The 24,269-nt window shown below is 36.1% G+C and overlaps 1 pseudogene; it reads right to left on the reverse strand.

Annotated features, from left to right (window-relative positions):
* The window catches only part of LOC104139669 (DNA excision repair protein ERCC-6-like 2), a 42,755-nt pseudogene that overhangs the window by 13,465 nt on the left and 5,021 nt on the right, over nt 1-24,269 (reverse strand).

Here is a 24,269-nt window from a genome sequence, read left to right on the forward strand (position 1 = left end):
TATCTCACCTTTCATAGCTGTTAAGTTGTGAGAGAGCTCTCAAGATGTTCTATTTTTATTTCCTGATGAGAGACTACATATTCTGATTGTTGTTACTTAAGTGAATTTTCACTAGTCATATAGAATGTATGGACATCCACACTAAATAAGCATTTGTACTGCAAAAGTGAACATTCTAGCCAGTTTGCACAATTCCTTTGAAAACAAATAAATAAAAATCCAGAGTATGATTGGACTCGCTCCCACCTCTGGGGAAAGAAGAGTCAAAGGCTCTGAAGCAGACTCTAAGCCAGGGCAGTTATGGAGCCTGGAGCACAAAACAAGCAAGCAAGCAAACAAGAAATACTAGCAAGACCTATCTCATAAAAAAGAGCTTTTGTTTCCTTAAGCCTTTGGAGGAACAGAACAATCCCAGGTTGAAATACTGTGTTCCATTATTTCAGGGAAAAAGCAGCTGGGGTATATGAACCCAGGTAACATTAAGGACAGACTGACTACTCATTACTGGATAGAAAACATGCTTCATTGAAATCTACACTTTAAAAAGTTAAGAGAGATTGGACTGGGAAATACACTAGGACCCATACGTTATTGCCCAGATCTTTCCTTAGTTTGACTTCAGGAGGTCTGTGTTAGAAACTGTCATTTTGACAAACACCTTTTCTTATCCCAAAGCTTAATGCTTACACTTGTTATAACCAATTTAAAAGCCAAGCTTATTTATTTATTAGTTATTCATGTTTTTAAATAAGTCGTTCTACATACCTGAAAAGTTCCCTTTTGAGGAACAAACCCTCTCCCTCATCCCTTCTAACTCTGCTCCCAAGGATCTCTCCCCCATGCTACCTCTCTCACTTTGAAGGAAGAATCTTCATAACTACTGCAATCTGCTCCAATCTTAAACAACTTCTACACCTTAAGTGCCTACATTAGTCCTCATGCTTCAGCAATAAAGGAAAGACTAATAAGACTATTTTATACTCCTTTTATCTCCTGCAAGTGGAAAATAAGTAAAACTACAATCTGAATTCTTTTTTTTAAATATTGTTTTCCAGCAAGTTTTTTTGCTGCCATTCATATTCATCTAATTTCCATAAGTTAACCATTAAAACTGAAGAACTTAAACTAGGATGTAAAAATTGAGGGAATCTTGGGAATTTAGTAAAGCTAAAACATGATTAGATGACTAATCGATAGCAAGAATTCAACTAAACATCAATATTCTTACAAGCGTTAGTCTTAATGTTGTTTATTCCTCTTCTCATTCTAGATTCATATGTAAGTAGAAACCAAAAATGTTTTACTTAATCTTCAACCCAAATTTGTAGAAAAACCAGTATTTCCCCAACTTAAAACTTAGCCACTTCAACAGAATACTTTGTTAATTTTTAGTGTCCTTGCATCCCTTTTTGGAGATATTAATTTCTTGAAAGATATGTTTAAACTTTATTAAGTCAGAAGTGCCATATTATGGACAGACTGTCAAGCAAAACAGGAAGATGGAGTTAACATTGATGAACTGAATAGCACAAGAGATATTTTACTCTTGGTCCAAAGAGACCTATTTGTGAAAGAAAAAGGAAAGATCCTTTTTTTGATCATTCCTACTTAAAGATACTTAAAAATGGACATAAATACTATTAGAGCATCGTCCAGGAGTCTTCATGATGCTATCAAATAAAGCTACAACACAAATACAATTTACACCTGATTAAGAATGTGATCAAAAAAATCCAGAGAGAACAGAAATAGCTACACAACAACTTTTAAGGACACCCTGTCAGAACAATGATGCTAGAAAGTGAAATCAATGAGAAAATTCAGTTGTCTGACAAAAATTATATTTTTCTCTCAAGAACTATCAGGTTACAATTTACATTCCAGGATTTAATAATGTCATTTTATATTCCTAAAATACTTAAGAAATTTTAACTGTTCAGCTATATATATTACATATAACTTTAACCTGTTAAAAAAAAATTGTTGATTACACCTCACTTGAGATCAGCATTCTCTTAAAGATAATACAATTAACTGCTCTGACAATGAACATCATACCTTAAGCTGACAGCAAATAAGTGAAAAATGACCAGCAAAAACTGATGACCAGAAGAGCAACAATGATCCTGCTTTTCATATAATGCCTTTTGGAATAAAAATAAAATAATGAAGAAAAAAATAGCAGCAGTAACTTTAAGTAGATCATTTCTCAAAGTTTTCTGTGAGGCTCTGGCAGCTCTAAGTAGAGCACATAAAACTCAGGAGTTCTTCATTTCAGAACAGGCAGCCATCTAGGGATTATTTCTAGATTAATGCCTCTATGTAAAAGAAAGAGCAGGAAATGAAATCAACAGGCAGCCTTTTCTACAATTATTGATGTTTTCCTTCCTATTTAGATCTCTAAGAGAATTCATACTACTGTTGCTTTTAAGTGAAGAAAATGGATACCTTAAACTGAATGACAAGTTAATCAAGAGAAATTAATTTGTAAAACTTGCAGTCATACAAACTCTAAGAAATGATACATAAGTTACATGAATAATACAACTGAACTCCCATAAACTAGTTTTGGGGATAGGTGAATCGACAGACATTTCCCTAAAGTACTATTTTCAAAGTTTTCTTTTATTTATATTTAATTAATGTTGTCAGCCACCATCATTAAATAAGTATCTTTCTACAGTATTCTTGAATATTTCTGACCTATTTTCCTGTTAAGAAGGGATATTCAATTCTAACACATTTGCATTAGAAAAGGCCTCACTTTTCACTGGTTGGCCTGGTTTGATCTTCCCAGTGTAAAAATTCTTTGGCATCCTTGCTAATGGTTCAATTAATTACAGTACATCAACACCACTGGAAGAGCCCTTTCAGCCACTGTGAAAGCTCAACGCTCCAGAATGGCACGGTCTTACACCGACAATTTCTGGAGTGATTGCTAACATTTGTAAAAAACAATCTGCACATTCACTGATTGTTTATTCTATGCTGTGGTTTAACTTAAGAATTAGCCTAGGAAACTACAAATGTTTATAAGGCAAACAAAGTGTCCAGATATTTAAACCACTATGCAATAAGAGCAAAAACCTGGAAGCTGTACCCGAGTTTATTCCAGATTTGTAGGTATTCCAAAAATAATTAAACAAGATGCATGACCAACAAAAAGCATAACACACATTTATTGCTGCAAATCAACACTCCCAATGAACTCTAGTTTTATGTTTCAGGCATTAAGCACAGACTATAATGACCATCAAATTAAGGAATTATAGCGACTGTATGTTTACATACATATACACACACTCTCTGCAAAATGATTTATGTTTAACTTTCTATGCCATAGAGATTCCATCATGTGCTCTGGCAGCTGGATTTTTGTTAATTGAATCCAGGACAAACTGAAGATTTTCAGGTCTCAAATCAGAAAAACGTGGCACAGAATTTGATTTCAAATGCCCAATCTTTACCCCTACAAAAAAACCAAAAAACCCAAAAAACAAAAAACCCTTCAAACAACACACAACCACACATACAAAAACCCACACCACACACACAGGGCAACTCTCTCAGAGCTGACCAATGTAAAAATACCAATGATAATTTATTAGACCTCCATTTGAGCCTCCTCCTCCTCCCATCCTCAGTGGCTTTGATCATTCATGGTGGCCATTAACAGAAAAACAAGTTCGTTAAGGGTTTTTAAGATGAAAAATGAGGATAAAAAGAGAGTAAAAACAACATTTCCCCAAACATTTCTCTTTACCTTGGCACTGCAGACTGCTACATTAGCAGGGAGCTGGGAAAACTGCTTCAACTCAAATACATCTCATACTGCCCACTGACGCAAACAATTCTCAGCCTTGCTGAATCCAACCACATTCTGATTTGAATGAATATAAGCCACTTCTTGAACACCATCTGATACATCAGGAAAAAGATATAATCAAAGATGTTGGTCATTCCAAAACCCTGGGTGTACACAGTTGCACTGAAGAAGCAAATTGTAATTTTAAAAAAGGTTTACTTGAAAGTTGTCAATTCTGCTAGGATTTCAAGAGACGAGTAAGACTAGCAGGTAAAAAGAGACAGACATTGCTTAATAACTTAATGGAATATTGATTTATATCATGTAACAAGAAGATATGTAAAAGGAAGAACTTAAAACTTGCCAACAGTGATAAATTAAACTTAAGTTACTATTTTAGACGAAATGAAAGCAAGGAAATTAAATGACTAGTTACCTAAATACCTGTCTATTGATCCCACTTTTTGATCCTGATGGTCAACTTCTGTTTTACTTATAGAAGTTTTAGGTACAGCATAATTACTGGGCTTACATTCATGCAACAGAGATCTCGAGCATGATGGGGCATTTTAGACACAAATCAAACTTTGCCTCTCTCGCCTTTACACTTATAGCTTTGCTTTCTGGCACAAGTTTTCTCAACTGGCAAGTTATCTTCAGAGGATAAAAATTCATCTATATTCTGTGAATCACTTTTCTTTCTTGTGTATTGGGCTTCTTTGCTTGCAGCAGGGTTTTGGAAAAGCTACCGAGTTCTTTGTTAAGGACATGTCTTTGTTTCAATTTTGGAGAGCTAGAAGTTATTAACTTTCTTGATTCAGAATTATGGGAAATTTCAATATCATCAGACTCATCGCTAATGTCACTTGCCCCTTTAAATCTCTTGTGGTATTCTTAATGTTTTCCAAATAAATGATTTTGCTGAAAGCTAACACAGTACTACCAAATCCAGGCTGCTTATCGTTTCCCTTAGATGTTAACCCCCCCTTTTTTTTTTTTTTTTTTGGCTGACTTTTCATAATTTTCAGACACTGACTTATATTTCAGCATTTTTAGTAAGCATGAGTTACCAGTGAGCTGGAACTTGGGTAAGAAAGATGACATCATCATTCTCTTCAGAACTGCTTTCTGTTTTCACTACATAACTTTGCTTTGAAATGCATTGATCCTGATTTTCCCTGTCCCCTTCTTCCTCAGAATCTGATAAAACCAGCCAATTTGAGGCTGTACCTGCAGTATCTTGTTTATCAGTTCCATTTGGTGATTTAGCACTTTTCCCATGCTCCAAAACATGGATATGGCTTTGACATTTCTGAAAATCATTACACTTGCTATTTACATTTGTTCTTATAGTCTGACCATCAGAACTTGAATGATGAGCATTATCGTTACTATCACTTTCTTTGGTAGTATTAATTTCTCTCTGCAACAATTTAGAGAGCCCACACTGCATTAAAGAAAGTTGTCCCTGTGTTACCATTGAAGTATTTGCAGTGTAAGGTTTTCTTCTGTCACATTTTTCCTGGAAATTTCCATGATATCATCATCGCTAAAACCATCATAAAATCAATTTATTCTTTCTTTAATTGTGCCTTAATGCTTGGGGTATCTTTATCATCTTCACAGTCTGGTTGTGCACACTAAAAAAAGTAAAAGAAAAATAATTTACAAAGTTAAATATTGCAAACAAAGTAAGTTATTTAAAACATATATAACATATGGAACATACCTAATTCTGAAGCAGTATAAAAAGAGTAGATTTTCACTGTGTTACTCAATCCAAAAGTATACAAAATAACACAATACACAGATAGAAAACAAATACAAAAACAAATCTAAGTAGAAATTATATGAAAATATTTGGAAGAACAATAATGAAAATAGCATTAAAAACTTTATTATGCATTTGAAACAATATATGCTGTCCACCATTAAAACAACCTGCATTTGCCCAACCCACACTCCTATTTTCTAGCCCACATTAATCTTGTTGCAATTTCCTATCTTTCTAAGGTTGTTTGAAAAGCGACTTCATGATTCAAACCCAAATACTGCATCATGTAATTATTCATAAAGAACCTCAGAGCATAGTCACCAGCCTCCTTGTATGTTGGAGCTAACACTTCTAGTTTAAGAGAGCTATGAGTACATAACGTTCTGCTCTAAAACTAGTTGAGGCCTACTGTAATCAAAAAACAAATTACATCTAGGCAACTCTGAAACACTTTGAAGCTACAGAAGTCCAGAACACAGCACCAAAACTGCAATACTGAGACGAGAGCTATTTCAAAATGTAAATGGAAAGCCAGAAGGATAAATACTAAATTTTCATCCATGTGGAAAAGTTTTACAAATTAAAATTATTTCCTTTAATCAATTAAAATCCTGATATAACCTTGCTTATCAAGTAAGCATTTAATGTAGGCTAAAAAATTTACTGTTTGTCACCATGCCCCATGCGAGGTCATACTGATTTAAATTAATACTGACAATTATCCCAGAAATCCCCACAAAGACAACACATGAAAGATGGTGGCTAATTTGCAGTACAATTCAGCAGGATGTGATCATCTAATAGCATTTTCACTCTCAGAGGCTGTATTTTAGACCTAGCTGTTCATTCCCAACCTATCTGAATGCAGTGTTTAGCCCCCCCCCAAAAAAAAAAAAAAAAAAGTGTTCCCATTTAAACCTAACCTTTTCCCCCTCCTCCTCCTCCAAAAAAAGTTCTAGAAGGAAACTTTTAGATATATTATTTGCAAAAAAAGTTAGATTACTTCAACTAAATGATCCAGCTCCTCCACAGAGATCCACCAAACTGAAAGGGCCACAAAGCCTCCAAAAACCTTCCAATCCTCTGAACCAATTGTACTCCTTTCCACAATTCCCTAACCAAAAGTATTCTAACAACAGTTGGTGTTAGAGCCTCAACAGATTTGATCAGAAGGCTGTCATACAAGCCACTCATAAATACTATTCAGCAATGCTTCAGAGTAAGCCATGTTGCTCTATAATAACAGCATGTCACTAATATCTTCGTCCAGACTGATGACATCAAAGTATTGTGAATCTCAAAGAATACCATATTACCAGATGGTCAGAATATTCCATTTTAAATACAGACAGCATGACAAGCAGACAAAAAAAGATGGCAAGCGCAATCTAAGATAAAAGCATTACCAGCCTAACAACATACTGTCCACGTTTGCCACTGCAGCAGTTGGAACAAGAGAAACTCTTAGGCACTGCTCTGTGTCACAGAGATACCTCACCTTTTCTGAGCTGCATGGAGAAGTCTCTTCCTTTAGCCATGTAGTTGCTGTCATGACTCCTGCTTCTACTCGCCCTTTCCTCTAAAAGGATCAAGAACGTTATATAACAAAAATATACCTGTGTTCTAGTACTTAAAGTTAACGAAGGCAAACCCAACAAAAAGTTTTCTTTCTAGAGAGGTATAATCATCAAAAGTAGAATCACCAAAGTCCAGGCTAACACTTACATTTTGGTAATAAACTTACTGCTCTTTTGATTTAGCCCATAACCAGCAAGATGGCATACTGCATAAACTGGGAGGATCCTGCACATACAGGTTTAATATTTTTAGACACCCCCCCCCCCCATGGTGGAATACCTGCTACAATGTTTACAATACATGTCATGTTTTAATTTAGACCTCAGCTGAGTAGTTTTGAGCTGACTACTCCCAAAATATATTCTTACATCCTCACATTACACTTACTACTATGCCTATAGCACATGACTGATCCCAGCTTTTCCCCAGCCTCCACCTTGTATAGGCAAGATAACAAAATAAAGGGAGGGAAAGATGGAAAGAAACTTAGAATAAGGCAGCGATAAATTCCAAGATGCAAGTCATCTGCAATAAACACGCTGGGGAGAAAAAGGCATATATACTGCATATACTTAAACCCAGTTTGCATTACACTCTATGGACCTGGGCCAACAGTCATCTTTTTAGAATAATTAAGATGCAAATTTTAAAATATAAAGCCTCGGTTATCCACCTCCACCCTGCAACATTTTTTAATATATTTTGTAACACTGTATTTATTTAAACAGTTTTTCCCATCTCAACACATACTATTACAAAAGTTACTATGATCATAAGAAATATTCTATGAAAATAATTCAGGCTTAAAAGACAATTATAGCTGAAGATGAATAAAAGACATCTGTGCACAAAGTTGAAAATATGTCAAAATATCCCCCAAAAAAATCAGATATGGGATTTTATTAGAAATAGAGATGCATTAGCAAGCTCTTGCAAATTATAATCCAAACATATTTTCTAGTTTTTTGTTTGAGGTAAAGAAGTTTTTATGGCTTACATCAGACTGAGAAATTAGCAAGCCTAGTTCATTTAAGGCATTGCATAGACAGGTACTGCTAAGTTTCACCATTCTGTTTTACAAAGTGCCTCCATTCAAAATTATGACAAAATATTTCCTGAGGAAAGGAAAAACAGTAAAACTAATATCCAAAAGCCAAAATGTCTTTGATAAGACAGGACCCATGAGTCCTAACTTTGAAAAGGTTAAAGATCCCAAAAAGCTCTCCTTGACATTCCTTTGATCCTTGCACTGCTTCAAAATACTGCTTGGTATTTTCACTTCCAACCACCATACAGTGAAGTTGCTAAAACAGAAGAACACAAGAGATTTCAGAAGTGTTTGCTTCAATAACATGTCAGACTTTCCTGGCATCCACAGTATATACACAGCTTTAGTTGGAACAGGCAGAAATTCCTAAGGGAGAATATTTTGTTTTAATTTCCCTGGCAGATGTTGCCATTGTGGTACAATATGAACTGTTTGATAGAGTAAAAAAATTAAAGATATATTTCAAGTCTTCTACTTCATTGTTGTCTAATATCAGACACCTACTATACCGACTACTAGCACCCCTCTGTATCTTGACTACTTATCTTTCTTCAATGCTAAATTCTTGATATTTTTTCATAGTCCTCTGTGTACTGTATGCTTACTAGGTAAGCACCAAATCAAGTCACGACATTAAAATATTTAGAGACCAATAGAAGTAATTATCATGCACTCTTGCTAAGTAGATTGAACAGAAGTGACTAAAAAAGTCTTCCATGTGGAAGAGAAAGAGACAAGTAAATAGTCAGTGTGTCAGACAATTCAAACATTCTTGAAGTCAGGCAGGTTTAGTTGCGTTCCAATAACTGCAGATTTTCTATACTTACATAATTGGTATATTTGACTTGAGCAGGAGAAATGTCAAAATTATGGTTTTATGGATACCAGACTTGTAACATTTTTTGTAACTGTCTCTAAGAAGTCAGTAGTTCTGGAGCTCTACTCACTGCTAATCCTCTAGCGCTGAACAGGCATTTTCCAAGACAGCAACAGTTTCTTGAATTACGTAAGTCAGGCAAAAACTTCAGCTAGGCATAATTTACATCTTTCTCAAATTATGCATGGTATTTACAAAAACTACACTTCAGAACACATATATAGCTTATTTGAGTTTATATATTTTAGATTTCAATTTTATTTGTTTTAGATTTTGAATCACATGGCTGGGTCAGACAACTGACTGCTGCTAATAAAAAAACGCAGTGATTTAAAAATCAAATACAACCCTCTGTAAGAATACAATACAACATGAAAAGATATTTTTGCATAAATTCAGTTCTTACACAGGACAGACAACACCTAGCTCTTTGAGAGTCCATTTGTATAGCTTATTAAAAGCCACACGTTCACATGCACTCATATTTCCGAATTCTCAAAAGCAGATGAAAAGACATTTTCTTCACAACTTACTGAAAATTTCCTGTGCCCAACTCAAGTGTCAACAGCAGGGAACAGAGCTCCTGGAGCGAGTCCAGCGAAGGGCTACAAAGATGATGAGGGGACTGGAGCATCTTCCTATGAAGAAAGGCTGAGAGAGCTGGGCCTGTTCAGCCTGGAGAAGAGAAGACTGAGAGGGGATCTCATCAATGTCTACAAGTATCTGAAGGGAGGGTGTCAAGAGGATGGGGCCAGACTCTTCTCCGTGGTGCCCAGTGACAGGACAAGAGGCAATGGGCACAAACTGAACCACAGGAAGTTCCATCTAAACCTGAGGAAAAACTTCTTCACTGTGAGGGTGACAGAGCATTGGAACAGGTTGCCCAGAGAGGTAGTGCAGTCTCCTTCCCTGGAGATATTCAAAACCCGTCTGGATGCGATCCTGGGCAATATGCTCTAGAGGACCCTGCTTGAGCAGGGAGGTTGGACTAGATGATCTCCAGAGGTCCCTGCCAACCTCAACCATTCTGTGAATGCATGCAATCCAAGCGTAGACTAAAACAAAAAAAAAAACAAACACAACCAGATTTACAGTGATTCTGTCCTGTAGGTTTATTTTTTTTTTTGCTTTTTTCCCCACATCAACTTGAAAAAAGGCTAAGAGCCTTTGAAAAAGAGTTTTGATACAAGCCTTTTGGAAATCCAGGCAGACAGTATCATCCAGATCATCTTTATCCACAAGATCACTAACTCCAAAGACCTTAGTGAAGCATGACTTCCCTCCTTCAGGATTTTTAGCAAATATGGCTGCTCCTGCTAATCTGCTATTTCTCATTTTGTTAGTCTTTCTGAAATCTCTTCTACTGATACTTGTCTTTCAGACAAATCCTCAGAAGTACCTCCCACGAGAAAAGCTTTGGTAGAGGAAGCTCTCTAAGCTTTTCCATGAATGTGGATATGAAGAATTTCGTTTTTTTGCTATGAACACTCTTTTAAACCTTGCTTAAGTAATGCCCACACAGATTCTCCAGCAGGATTTCTGCTTCTGACATGTTTGAAAATAAATTATTAGTTTTTATGCTTTTAGCTCATAGTTCCTAAAAATCTTTTTTTGGACTTACTGTGTTTTTAAATTTGACTTGCCTCATTAGGATACGATTTCAACTTTTAGTACAATGTCTGAAAATTGCCCAATTACCTGCAAATATTTCACCCCTTCATCTACTCTTTTTAATTTCTTTTTAACAGGTTTCCTCTTTTTATTTGTAGATTTTGTTAAAATTAAGTAGAACTATTTTTTTCTGCTTCTGTAAGAGGCTGAATTCAAGTTAGGTACACTCACTGTTACACATTTGATCGTAACATTTTAAAGCAGGTCATATATACTACTGAGAGCAACTCAAGACTTGATCCTACAGCTCTGGGGTTTCTGACTATCTGCTCTATGAAGTCAGATATGGGGTCCAAATATTTGGTCTCACAATCTTGTTCTTGTTTGGCATTTACTTAAATCTGTATGATGATAACAACCACCTCACTATTAAGGCATTTCCCACTCATTGAGCCTCCAACCTCCTCCAACATGTGACAAACCGTCATGATCACAAGAGGGTGATTGTCACTACAGACCCAGTACCATATTTTTCCTATTTATGGCTGATAATTTGAAGGTTTAGGTTAACTTGTCAATTCCATAAAGCTTTCTTTCTCATAGGGTAGCAGTTGCCCATTGAGGTGTCCTACTCTGTCTTTCCTATGCAACGTATCCTTCAGAATAACTGTATCTCACTGATTTCCTTGCTTTCACCAAGTTTATATGTCTATACTGTCCATACCTGAATTTATAACCAATCCTCATTGTGTTCCATTTTACTGCTTAGACTTGCAACTTTTGTGTAGAAAAACATGTTCATATTTCGTCCAGGTTCCTATTTGTCTGCAGCCTGCTCTTTGTTGTTGATGTTTGAGTTTGCTGATTTTATTTCCTATCTCATAAGGAAACAGATGCTAGATAATATGTTCCTCAAACCACACACTCTTCTGCACTTCTTTGCTTTTCCCAGGCTTTAGCTAAAAACAAAAACACCCCCCCCCAACACACACACCTCTACCAAAGCAAGTAGCAAAATTCAGAGCCCACAGCAATTGTTCCAGGCTGAGGATTCCAGCAGACAACTTCTTATCTTTATAATAGTAGCAGCTACAAGCTATTTCCCCTCCCTTTACATCCAAAGTTTTAAAGGAGCAAAGATAGCAAAGAGAAGCTTTTTGCTTCTATTCTACAGCATCAGTAAGACTTTTCCTCTCTCTCTCTCCAACCCTTCAAAGGAAAAAGCTGCCTGAATCAGGCTGCCACAGGCACTAACTACCTCTAGCAGATATTATTTTACAGCTCTCTAAATAAAACAGATCTCTCCTCAGCATAAGCTGATGGATGTATGTTACCTAATTAACATGTCAAAAGTTACAGAAATGCTTAGAATACAAATATTGTTCTATTTAGTTCTTTGACAATTGCTAAGTTATATAATCCATTTAATAAGATAACAGTATAAATCATAAAACCAAGGTAAACTAAATTTTGTGATAGGCTAGCTTAGCTTTCATTCAAACAGCTGAAAATAGCTACTGATTTAAATAGTTTGTGAGCTTTACCTGTTTATAAACTTGTCTTAAGTACATCATCTCCTCCTCAGTTCCCGAGGATATCAATCTAAATACTTTAACAGCTTTGCACTGACCAGTCCTATAAGCTCTGCAAAGACAATGCCATATTGAAAAGCATATTCTTTATTAGTAAAAATAAAGAGAGCTCTTAGGGGCAGTAAAAAATTCACAATTCCAAAAAAAACCAGAAATACTCTAAATCATAAGTAAAATTTTTAAAAAAAAAACTTTTCCAAGTTTTCTCAGCATTCCATTTCACTTTCTTTTATCCTTAATTTTGTATTTTTCTTCCCAGCCCTATGCAGCTGAAAAAGCTTTTATCTCTTGATATCACAAGGCCTGTCTCCCATCTCTCAAGAAAACACATCTTCCATTATTTTTGTTTTTCCTCCCCATCTATACCTGGTCTTGCACAAGACATTCTTCTATTTGCATTATATTTGAGTTAGATCATGGATTACTTGGGGCAGCCTGTTCCTTCCTAACTTTATAAAGCACTGTGCAAGTTATAACACCATAAAAACAGATAATGAGCAGGAAGTATACTATTTAAATTACTAGCTCTGAAACTTCTAATAGATTGCTTTCAGAAAATTCCAGAGGCTGAACAGATTATAGAAATGTAATCTCACAAAGATTCTAAGGACAGTCCCTTTCAACAATACACATTTCTGACAGACTTATTTGAGTAGGACAGGTGTGCATAAACACCTATTGGAAATCAGAAAGACACTTAAAATGGAATTGTATAATTGGATGGGACAACAAAAACAAGTTTACTTTTGCTCATTAAAATATATCAAATAACTGAATTTTGAAAGCTTCCATGATCCTTTTACTTTAGTTATTCAAAAGTCTGTCCTTAACTACTAAGGAAACAATATGGTCAAAAAAAACCTCAAAAAAAAAATCCAGATTCCTAGAAATACTCTAATGGCATAATATCAGACATGGAAATGAGTGCTGAAAAGAGACTAATCTCCATGAGGGTGAGGTTGAAAAGAATACCTATGTTTTTCTTCAGGGATTCTGGAATTCAAAACACCACTCTTGAACTAGGGTCAGCGACAACGTATTTAGACCTGACAAACACAGGAAAAATGCCATGCGGCTATACATATGCACTTGTTTTAGAGATCATGAAAAGTTACAGTAACTATGGCATTTTTGTGACCCCATAACAGTGCCACAAAAATAAAATAGAAAAATAAATAATAAAATTCAGTGTTAAAAAGGAGAACATCAATTCTTCAAAAATAATTTAGCTGGATATTTCTTACTGTCTTACGGACAAATCATATTAATTTTTTCCTCAGGGAAAAAGATATTTTTAAACATAATTGCAGAGCTAGTTTACAGGATCAAAACAAAAGAATACAACATGGATCAAGTTCTGTATTTTGAGTGTACACCTGTAAATAGGTACAATCCTGTTGTATCAAACAGTATAAAAACATTGGCACCAACAAAATGGAGATCCAGTCCACCAGCCCTAAAGGGGGGGGGGGGGGGGGGGGGGGGGACAAACGAACAAAAACAAACCTCCCTAAAGCTATCCAATAACAAGAAAACTAGTATAATTTTCTTCGATGTATTAGGTTATAATCCATATTAGCATACTGTTCCCCAACCATAATAAAACAGCACATTAGAAAAATTGGAAACAGTAGGCTACAGCCTTGTGCTAATGTGTTAATAACCAAACACTCAAATAACCACTGCTGTAAAACGCAGTCTTCTCACCTCAACAGCAAGAAGACTAAGAACTGTATGACCAATTCAGTCAAAACAGCTGCTATCACCTTATTTTAGTAAAAGTACTGTCTGCTACTTCATGCCCACAGTGACTTACAGGGTCAACTCCCCCAGGGAGTATAGTGAAATTCATAACCATTTTACGCCAGTTAACATCATAGAAGTATGACATCAACAGGAAAACTGTAGCTAAGATAAAGCGGGACTTTGAATCTGCATTAAATTTTACTTCTTCTAATCCCAGTACATAGTTTTGACAATAATACTATGCAGCTTGCACTAAAATAGTCATTATCTAGAATATCTCACATCTATTCTTTGGTAAATAAACAACTGTCACAAGTATATTCTTATGGCATATTAATCAAGTATTAGATATCTAATTGGCCACACAACTGCATAGGAGCAACATTCATAAAGGTCATTACAAGGAAAAAAAATGTCATTGTAAGAAAGTCATCTATGCCGGGGAGAAGGAGCTGCAGGTGTAGGTCAACCTACCAGTTGCATCTTCTTAAACATTTAACAGCTGTGGAGTGCTTTCAGCTAAAGCCCGCAAGGAATTTAAGCATATGCTTAACCTGAGGTAGCTGACTAATGCCCTTGCTGAATACAACAAAACTGCTCAGTTACTTAGAATTTGGCATGTGCATAATTGACTCATTTGACAGGAACCAGAGTGAGGGAGATACCACTATTTCATCAAGTTGCAAACCAAGCAAATACTGAAAAATTTTTTTCCAATTGACTCACAGAATCACAGAATCGTTTAGGTTGGAAGGGACCTCTGGAGATCATCTAGTCCAACCTCCCTGCTCAAGCAGGGTCACCTAGAGCATATTGCCCAGGATCACATCCAGACGGGTTTTGAATATCTCCAGCGAAGGAGACTCCACTACCTCTCTGGGCAACCTGTTCCAATGCTCTGTCACCCTCACAGTGAAGAAGTTTATTCTCAGGTTCAGGTGGAACTTCCTGTGGTTCAGTTTCTGCCCATTGCATCTTGTCCTGTTGCTGGGCACCACGGAGAAGAGTCTGGCCCCATCCTCTTGACACTCCCCCTTCAGATACTTGTACACATTGATGAGATCCCCTCTCAGTCTTCCCTTCTCCAGGCTGAACAGGCCCAGCTCTTGCAGTCTTTCTTCATAGGAGAGGTGCTCCAGCCCTCTAATCATCTTGGTAGCCCTCCGCTGGACTCTCTCCAGGAGTGCCATGTCTCTCTTGTACTGGGGAGCCCAGCACTGGACACAGGACTCCAGGTGAGGCCTCCCCAGGGCTGAGTAGAGGGGCAGGATCACCTCCCTCGACCTGCTGGCAACACTCTGCCTCATGCACCCCAGGACACCATTGGCCTTCTTGGCCACAAGGGCACACTGCTGGCTCATGTTTAACTTGTTGTCCACCAATCAACAATAATCAACATTCCTCCAAAAAAGACAAAAGTTTCTACATGAACAGGTACAAAGTACTATTATTTAACTATTAAAACAATTCTTTGCATTGTCATAGGTAGCAGTAATTTCAAATATTGAATTTTCTCAATGAGGTATTGCAAAATTGAAGAAGTCGATCTGATTTAATTTACTAAACACCTGTTTTGAATAGATTACTTTGTATTCTCTTAAGCTTGTTTAAAGCAGTGGGAAAGGTAAAGTTTACAGGAAAGTGAATGAATGGGGGCAGAAACTAAAAGCTTATGGGGCCCCACCACCTCTTCATCTTGATGGAATCCTTGTTAATATAAATACAGTTGTAGCCTTTTCCTTCCAGGTGTGGTGTGGGGTTAGTTAAATCTGGAAATGGAGAAGATGTTGGAACCTGCCAATATTAACAGGTTTCCGGAGGATGAACGTTCTCAAGATTTAAAATATTGAATAAAAGTCTTTGTATTTTTCAGAATACACTACTGTATTTTGGAATTTTGGTGTATTTCTTATTAGTGAGGGTAGAATTCAGCCTCTCTTCTTACCAAACCAACCCTGCAGTCAGACTGAAACATAAGTCAACATGTTTTTCCAAATGATTTCTCATAAAAAATTGCAATATTCAGACCTGAAATATTAAATAAACCTCAGTGCAAAACCTTAGTGCAAGTAACACAGACTAACTATAAGAACTAAACGGGATATGTAGCTTTATAAAGATTTTACCTTTCAGTATTTTTAGGCATGTCACAAAAATTCAGAAACTCCAGAACAGAAAAAACAATGGTTCCTATATTCTTCTTGGACAGAATGAATGCAGTAATTAGTTTGTGCATTGTAAAGAATATCATCCATTTTAAATATTATTTTAGCCAGCTGTTTAAGCCAAATTATTGCAAGATGGTCCTTGCAAGTTACTTTACTATGGCTCAAATGAAGAGCTCTCTATTAAAGGTCTCATAACATTTCTATTACAAGCAATTGTTTTTAAAAGACCATGTTATTTAAGACTGCATGCTGCATTAAATAAACAACTTGTTTTTATATCCTGTCACTGACAGCTTAATACCACAATATTCAGAAGTTATAAAACAATATGGTATTAGGAAAGCTTCCATGAAAGCTGTGACCAGTTAATTCTATTTACTGAGGTGAGTAAGCCTCAAGTAAGTTCTCTGTTTCAGTGAGATCTTCTGGCAGAGAGTTCTTTGACTGAGATTACATGTGCATTAAAAATTATTGGCAACATAGTTTTGCAAAATCCAAGTTACACAAAGCCTGGCAGAAATTCAAAGTAACGGACAGCAGCCTCAGAGAATGCTGCAGGTAGAACAGAAGTGTAAACTGTAACCATCCATGATAAAAAACTGCCCGCAAGTTTCTGTAACCCTTATCTCTATCATCTAAGCACCTTGTTGAACATAAAGGAAACTGAGAAGAAGAAATGGGTTTAGATGAATTCCTTCAGAAAAATAAGTGAAAAGTGAAAGACTAGTGTACAAAACCTGGTGAACAGTGATTTAGCTTTAAAGGTGGGAATATTAGCTACTCTTATTTCTTCTAGAACCTTATGAAGAAACAGGACTGCCCAGACTCCAGTGTCATATGCAGTTCCCCCTCTTCAGACTAAGCAGCATCAATGGAGTTGCAAGCTCTGACGTTCCCCTGTCACATTAGCAACTTCAGCAACTATTTTAGTGTTTGTAAGCATGACTGTGTTGAGAAATGAAGATACTGTAAAGTCTTAGTGTCTGAAATCTGAGTAGGACAAAACCAGAATCTCTTGTAAAGGAGAACTGCAATAGATCACTTTCTGATTTCCAAAGGATTACAAAATTAAAGTTGGTTCTATTACTGTACATCAAGCAAGCAGAAACATCCCTTTTTGTTAATTGTGATGAACTACACTAAGAATGGTACCTTCTGTTTCTCTTAGTAAACACAGGTTATGTTGACTGTGTTTTGTTGTTTGTTCCTTCCATTTCCTCAATAAGATGAGGAACACTAAAAACAACAGGCTCTGCTTTCAAGCACCATCAGCAGGCATGGAAAGCTCACCAACCTCTGCGTTCACAAGCTCTTATAAAAGGGAGGAGAAAGTCCATCTTTGTTTAACTGAACTTCATTTTATTCTGATGTAAATTAATAAAAAAAGTGAAAAGGTTATGGTTATGAAACTAAACTAGACTGATAAAAACACAAAATATCAAGTCTTTCCTAATGCTACAGATGCAGAAATTCCCTGCTGTTTTCAGGGAAAAAGAACTGCTTAGCCTGAAGGAGGTGTTAGTGAAGCTGATGGCCAGATACTGCAATTCACTGAGATTAAAAGCAATAAAGCAAGCACGCATGACCAGCACCACAAGTCTCTTCATAACCCTGCCCATGTATACCAGAGAGTATCTGAAGACTGTTTCTGATGTGCACCCACTTGCAATGGTCTAAGATGTCTGACTGCTAATTAAATGGAGTTAGCGTGGACTGGTATCTCCCCCTACCTAACTCCAATGTGCTTGTTTTTAGTAAAGGAGGAGGAAGTGACATTATAGGCAAGAGCAGCACTGGTTGCATGTTTCACTGAGTTTCCCTCTGGACAGGAAGATTTAGCTTCTCTGTTCCCTTTCTACCTTTCTCTGGTAACAAACTTCATTTAAGATGAAACATGAAAGTAACCAGAAAGAAAATCCAAGAATGGTCAGTATATTTTCATTACTTATAGTTGAACATATTGCACTTTTCCAAGAGAACTCACTATTCATCATAAATTGATAAGCAGATCTGATGAAATATATTTTTAGAAGTGTACAGCAATCGTCTTAGATTGTTTGAAGTATTTTAAACACATATTAATTAACCTGGTTAATAAATTACAACACATCAAGAGATAATTTTTCAGTTCAACATAGTATTTCGTATTCACACCCACTTACTAGTTCTGCTAGCACAGTACAAGAAATAGAGCCTGTCTACAGTTAAATAAAAGCTCTCTATGGATCACTACATTATGTCAGTAACCATTTCCTCACTCCTACAGCAACTGGAATTTCAAAATTGGGATTCAGAAAACTCACTTACTTCAGATCTGAGATCCTCAAAAGCAGGAGAGAGGGGAAAGGGGGAAAGTCTCCAGGTATTTTAAGAAGCCTCAAGCCACAGCAGTGAATCTGTTTACTAGCAGACAAAAGAACAATTCCCCTTCTCAAAAAAAGTAATCCCTCACAAGGTCAATCAAGTAAAATGTAGAGTAACCTATTTTCTAAACACCAGAAAGGCAGCTTGAAAGAAAAAGACTACAAATTAAATTCTCTTACATCATTGATACAAGGCATATGTTAATTTCTTGAGTGTCACTCTCTCTTACAATCCTGATCCTATCTTCTGATTTTGTATTTTCCATCAAGTCTTTGGTAATCTAGTCCAGATGCCATACAGTACTGTTCCGGCACATCAAGCAACTGGGGGGGGGGGGGGGAAGCAACCAAAAAAACCAAACCAACAAACCAACCCCCCCCCCCCCCCAACAAACCAACAAAACAAAAAAATCCCAAAACAAACCAACCCCCCCAAAACAAACCAAAAAACTCCCTCAACACACACTTCCAACCCCCCCAGAAATACACCACACACCCACACACCAAAAAAAAAAAAAAAAAAAAAAACCAAAACAAAACCACACACAAACCCCCACACCAACTCCACACCACACCTCCCCAAAAAACACTTCCCCCCAAAAACCAAAAAACCCCACAAAAACAAACAAAACCCCCAAGTACTTGCTAGTATCTTTTTAAATTAAACATAACCATAGAAGCCATGTTTCTTTCTAATAGACCAAGCACTAAAAATGAGGACAAATCTCCATTTAGGTATCAACATCTTTGACTCACCTTTCTCTACAGCTGCAGTTCTACAACAGCCTAAAGTGATTAATTTTGGTCTGCAGCAGTCTCACTCTCTCTTCCAGCCCTGGCTGCCTGTCCCAGGTCTGAGTGATGCTGAGTTAATTCAATTCAATAAGCTGGCAGGCAACTTAAATATTTTCCTGCCATCTTAGCAAGTTAAAATGGCTTGAGGTATGGTAAATGAGCTCCAGAGCCAGCACAGAGAAAGGAGCTGGTATGCACAGAGTTCAGAGGGAGGGAGTGAAAGACATTGTGACAACCAGCAGACAGGCTGTTTTCAAATGCCATGAACCACAGCCTAAGCATTTTACTAACATTTTACCAATGTTTTTCTGCTTACCCATCAGAATTTTACTACTGCATCTAAGTACTAAACTTGCAATCTTCCTTAAAGCCACAAAAAATTAAATATCTTAAGATTTGAACTGTCATTCAGACTAATCTTTAATACTTCTTCAATGCTATCATGTTAAATATTTAAATAAATCCATATTATAGTTTGCACCATTTCAGAAAATTATTCCATAATAAGGGAATCAGGGAGCATGTCCCTAAAAGTGAAATGCACACGCATCTCTAGCTCTAATTAAATGCTTTTAACTTCAAACCAGCTGGTATAATCAAGTCTCTGGGTTGAAGTTCAAGCATTGCTGATGGTCAAAAACCAGTAAAACAGAGGTAATTCAACTACTTTGTAGTGCTAACACAAATACTGTATGATACTTCAATGGTATTTTGCAGTGACGCTGCTCTAACCCAAGATGCATCTACTGAATTCAGCATGAGCTGTATACACCTGCAGTAACAAAACAATTAAAAAAAGCTCTAAGGAATGAAGCAGAGTGTTATATTTTGCCATCACACCATTGTCCTCGGACAACATAAGATTTCCATATGGTTCTGGAGTGCCGCACACTGTACTTCTCAACACTATTTCCCATAGTATGGAGAGAAAGGAAATGTGGTTGACAGTTGCTCATGTCCTCAGTGCTTTACACTTCAGAACTTACTGCTACGGTTAATTGATAAAAATCATATGGAACACACCGTAGAAAAGGAGAAAAGAACTTTATCCTTGTTTTTTTCTGAAGTGATTTAAAAGCTGCTGAAGGACCTGGAAATGAATCACAGAACAGAAACGAAGAGACTTCATCTACAGGTCATCTCGTACACGCTTGTTTGTGTTTTCAACCTTTAAGCAGACCACACTGCAACTAATTGTTTGGAAAGCTAAATAGAGGCATAACAAAAACACTTTTGTTAGCAACATAATACGCCAAAAGTAACGGAGACGCTGGATCTATTCATTTTTCATTGAACTCCACTGTGATGTCATTGTGAAAAGGTAATCGTATTACAGCAAGTAAGTTTAGAAGTTATTTCTATTAATGCATATTTTGGTCTAGAAGAATGCAACAAAATGTCACCTATGTAATGTGCTAGGTCAGGTTTTGAATCTTTAAGTTTAACAAATGCACAGAGTTCCCCTGAAAACAGGAAGGTCTATTTAGGTTTGCTGTATTACATCCGAGTTCAGAACTTCTTGGAACATGCCTTCTTAAAATAATCTGTGAGATGTATGTCCCTCCCGCTCCCACTCTCTTCTGTTGCTCTGTTTACAGTAGGCCCCAGCTTCCCAGACTCTGCGCAGACCTTGAAATGCCAATAATCCACCCCCACACACTACTTCTGGTGGGGAAGCAAATAATCCAGAGCCTTGTGTATAATAGTGATACTGTTATTTTCAAAAGAAGCATGTCCACATCTGGCAGTGCCAGCTCCAGAGCACCATGCAGAAGCAATACACAAAAGGGAAAAGAAGAATTTTCTGTACCACATCTGTAGCTTTCTTCCACTGGGCAATACATATTTTTAACTATTTATCACTGAATAAATGTTTTAACTGTTAATCAACAAAGATTTCACTAAAACAAATACTGGACAACCAAATAATGAGGAATGTTCACATTTATATTCAAGATTTATCCAGAACTGTAAAATTAAATAGTAATTCTACATCACTCATCCCCTTTTGTATATACTAGTCAGTCGCTTACAAGTGAAAAAGAGGTACAAACAAGATAACTTTGGCTTGTTTCATTGCACAACAATATATAGAATAGGATTAATTTTATGAGTAAAAAACCCACATCAGGTAATTTAACCGGAGTTAAGTGCCTTACATCTGTATTTTGTTAGCTAAATTAAGGAAAAAAAAAAAAAAAAAAAAAGGAAATGAAAAAAATGAAAAAAACAGCAGCATGCTCTTAAAGCAGGAGAAATGTGGCTACTGTATTATTGTTATTTTTAGAGTAGTAAGTATAGGTCAAATAATTAATTCCCTATAGGAGAACACACAAACAAATCCACCCAGTTTGTTTAAACAAAATGGATCAATGTCATGCTCATTGGGATTTTAGGTATTCTGGAGTATAAAAAACAGCTCTGACAAGCTGGGAAAAGTAATGAATAGCTTTATACTGAAGAGAAACAAATTGTATGCTTGCATACCAGAATATTATTCCGAAAGTAGTTATTTTGAAAAAGAAATACTTGATCATACTCAAGCAAAAATAATGTCATTTTTGGTATAGTCCACATAGATGTGAGAGGTAAAATTTTCACAGTTGAACAAATCATCATAATGTATAGTAATGGGGAGGTATGCATTTAAATCTGAGAACACCTTATTTGTATACAGCTGTCCATTCTAGCCTACAAAGTTTTTAAGACTTCAAAACTACGCTTGCCTGGGTTAGGGTCGTATTTATTGGTGGAAATTATTATTTGCAAGATACTCCCATAGACTTGCATTTTCCCACTAAAATAATAATATGTTAGGCAAAATAAATAACCCAGTCCAATATGGTTATTCCCAAGAGATTTGCATTAATTAAGAACAGTACTCCAAAACTCCACAAATGAATGTCTGTGACAATATTGTACGGGCAGTTTAAAAAAAAAAGTTATTTGAAGTGCCCAGACATTTAATAGCCCTCTTAGCCTGAATTTTAACAAAACTGTAGAAATAATCAGGCAAAGCAGTTATGAGAATTACTGCAGGCTTTAAACTATTTTCTCTATTTCACTCATCTCACTTCTTTTGCAAAAAGTCCATGATACTTTTGTGTGGTCAAATTGCAGTCTGCAATCTTTGTGTTTCAAAAGTAACGGAGTCATTTACACTTTGCAGTTTCCCGCTTTAAAACTATTAAAATGGTTATTAAAAACATTTCACTATAATTTGTCTGTTATTTCCCACTAAGAAAGAATATAAAGTAGCTTTCAAATTCTAATATCTGATGACAGTTCTGTGTGCTTTTTGATGGTAAGAGGCCTAAAAAAAAATCTCTAAATGACTTTGAACTCAGAATATAAAAAACAAAACCATCCGAAACAGCTGCTGCTTTAAAAAAAATTCAGAACAGAAAGCAGAAGTTAGCCAATCTTCTTTCAGAAGATAAGCTTCCAATGCAATCTGCATCAGTATTAACAACAAACAAAAAACACTACCATACCAGATACATTTGAAAATTTTTGGTATTATAAATTATTCTGAAGTAAAATTTAATGAACTCAAGAACAACTTTATTTTTCAATGATGGCTACTTGGCCAATTACATAAAACAAAGTGTTTTTTTTTGTTTTTGCTTTTTTTTTTTTTTAAACCTAAAACGAACACTGAAAATTCTCCTGAAACGGATAATTTCTGTAATCCAACAAAATAATTTTGAGATTACGTATACTACTACAGAAGGCTCCCAATGCATGTCCCACTTCAGATAAATGAAATTAATCACCTCTAGCTTTCAGTACAATGATATGATGTTAAAAGCCCAACCATCTTAATGCAATCTCTGTAAACCTAGCATTAGGCATCACTCCTCCTTCCAGGCAGCGATATCACCATACACTTCAGGATATTGTGTCTTTGCTAAGACATATTTCCTGAATTGACACAATATTCAAGTGCCCCTTAAAAGAGAAGGTGGATCTATTTCCATCAAAACAATAATTCATTCACTCAGTCTTAGATAAATTCTAGCAACTTTGCGATGGACTGGAACAGACACTATGGATTTATACAGTAAGGCATCAGATACACAAACCCAGAGGTCACTAACAGTAGAAAGATATAGTATAAATCTACTGGGCTGTCATCAACAGCCCTGCCTGCATTTTACCCTTCATAAAGTTAACACACACACACACACACACCCCCCCCAAACACACACACACTCTACACCCCTCAGAATATTACAAGATCATAGTTTCTAACCCTGGAGAACACGTGGAAAGGTGTCAGAGTTCCTATTGCCTAGTACCTCTGCCTACTACTATTGCACTGTAGTGTCTAATCTGACCATCTTAAAAGGTCATAGAATAACAAAAGTATCTGTTAAAAACTATAACAATTACTAAAGAAATTTCTTAGTCACTTTTCTACAGGAATTTATACCACATTTCTCATCTCATCTACCAAAAAATGCTGAAATAAATCTGATTTCTCAAAATAAAGTGTTATTTCAAACACAAGACAGTTTTTTAAAATCCAGCTTTCCAAAATCCAGTTTTCCATAATATATACTCCACTCTTAATGGAAATTCTCCATAGTAAGGCTCATCTCAAAATTTTTTTTTTGTTGCAATTACCTACAGTCAGTATAGAAAAATACCTTGAAATACATGAACATTGATGCTAAAAAATAAAAAAAAAATAAAAAGCACAATATATCAGGTGAGGAAAGCGTCTAGTGAGACAGAATGAAGATGAGCATTAGATGATTCACTAATAATCAAAAAATCAGGAGGGATCGTCTTGCTAGTAGCTAACTACTTTTAGTCAGTTCTCATCTGGCTATACCTATGTTTGAGCAGCTTATTCAGAAATATAAATTTAACTGTTATTTATATAATGATAGCTCAGAGTTTTTCT

Source organism: Struthio camelus, chromosome W (assembly GCF_040807025.1).
Source record: "Struthio camelus isolate bStrCam1 chromosome W, bStrCam1.hap1, whole genome shotgun sequence".
Classification (NCBI taxonomy): domain Eukaryota; kingdom Metazoa; phylum Chordata; class Aves; order Struthioniformes; family Struthionidae; genus Struthio; species Struthio camelus.